We start from the raw sequence: 2054 nt of genomic DNA, 5'->3' as shown, positions 1-2054 counted from the left end.
TACTAAAAGACTTTGGCTTTAAAAACTTATTGCAACAGCCCACTCCAATCATGACTTATCACACTGCCTGTTTTGGAACTCTTAGTGATCACATTACACTTCTGGATTTTAAGAACTCTCGGTTCACCCGACAACGCAATCAATCAAATAACAAAAAGGTTACTGATAAAATGATCGAACTTGTATCTGTATTCTTCAGCTCTTCTTTTATAAGCTATCATCCCAACGGTCGGAAAAGATACATAACGTAAACATGTAGCGTTGGAATGATGTGTCACTATCAGTTTCAACTACATTAAATGTTCTTCATCAAACATTTAATGTTCTCTTTGCTTGTGTAGCTTTGAATCCCGTTCTTTGAAGAGTTGCTGCTGAGCATCCCTATGTGGTGACTGTTATCTTCATCAGAACTTGAAAGATGTATAAGCAATCTTTGTATTCTGGGATAGTGTCATTAAAGCAGATCTTTATCGAGACTCGTACAGGATATGGTTGACTTGTAGCGGTGCAAAACCATTAAATATCTTGAGCCCGTCAGAGAATGTCTTTCATTAAGTGAGCAATAAATAGCTCTTTAATGAAGCGGTTTGAAGACTTTGAACAGTCGGTTGAAAGTCTTTTAACGGTTAAAACTTCTTCAAGCTATAGGTGGACAGCCGGTTGAAAGTTCAAGCGGTAGAAGATCGAGCGGTTGAAATGGTTCCTGTTATACAAAGAAGATTGCAGCTGTTTTCTGAAACAGTTAGGTGCTGTTTTTATTTTGTCAATCACCAAAACTTTAGGATAATAATAATTTCTGAACAAAGTTGTACCAATCAAAGTCTTATAGTTGATACCTTCATAAATGAAAGAATGAGTGACATTGGAGTTGTTAATCTCCGAATATCCATAAACAAATTCATACATCTTTATTTATCACATTTAATTGTTGTTGTTGTTGTTTTGGTAGGTGGAATTTTATGTGTTCTTTCAAATAAAAAATATTGCATATAAAGTTTTGATAAAAAAATTTCCTTTTTATATATTCAACTTGCATTCTTTCAAATCATTGAAAAATATTTAATTGCTTTTTATAGGGTTATGTTGAGTTTCTTCTGCTCGTTTTAGAACCGAATTCAATATAATTTCTCGATGTTTGATTCATTTTCGAACATTTCAAGAACAATCTATTGTAGCTCAATGAGTGTGGAGAAAGTTTGAAGGCAATGTAGGATTTTCCTAAATTTTGGTTTTTTTTGTACGTAAAAATGCATATGGTTTCAGTGTAATTAAACACTCTATTATTTGAGAAGGGTGTTCATTTTGTGCATTTTATTATTGAATTGTCTGATTAACAACAATTTAATTATTCTTTGGTGGATGTTTAGATCTCAGAAAATGATAACAACAACGAGTTTTTTAGATAGAAAATTCCTAGTTTGGGTGATAACAATCAACATGGACATGTTTCAAGATTTAGTTTTTGTTTTAATGTATTTACGGGTTTCGAACTGGATGTCCTGAATTCAAGCCAGATCGCCTAAATTCTCTAGTTGGACGACATCTTCTTCCAACTAGATATCATGTAGTCAGAACGCATAACTCTCTATATGCTCAAGCCGCATCAAGTCTCAAGCTGGAATGTTCAATGAAGATCAAGCTTAATTTTGGTCTGTATCTGGTACGCTTGTGCATCAAGCTATTCCGTATGTTTACCAACCAAACTTTTCAGAATATCTGTTGACCATTCAAAGCACAATAGTTGTTGTCTCCAGTTGTTTAAGAATGTATTATAATAAGATAAATATTCACACATGATTTTATCTCTCATTAATCAAATTTTCAGAGACCATTATTTGTCATTTTTTGATACACGCCAATGAGTATTAATTATCGTGTACCATGAAAGGAAATGAAACAAAAGACAGATTATTTTTGTTTCGGCTATCAGTGCAAATTGAGCGTTGAAGCAAAAGCTTGCATTGGAAGAAGTTCGACTATAAAAAAACAAGTTTCAAGACCATATAGACTGAAGAAATTCACAATCTGCATTATCAATATGTCGAGCATTTTTA

The sequence above is a fragment of the Primulina huaijiensis genome, chromosome 18 (genome assembly GCF_012295235.1).
Source record: "Primulina huaijiensis isolate GDHJ02 chromosome 18, ASM1229523v2, whole genome shotgun sequence".
Lineage (NCBI taxonomy): Eukaryota > Viridiplantae > Streptophyta > Magnoliopsida > Lamiales > Gesneriaceae > Primulina > Primulina huaijiensis.
This window is presented reverse-complemented; position numbering follows the sequence as displayed.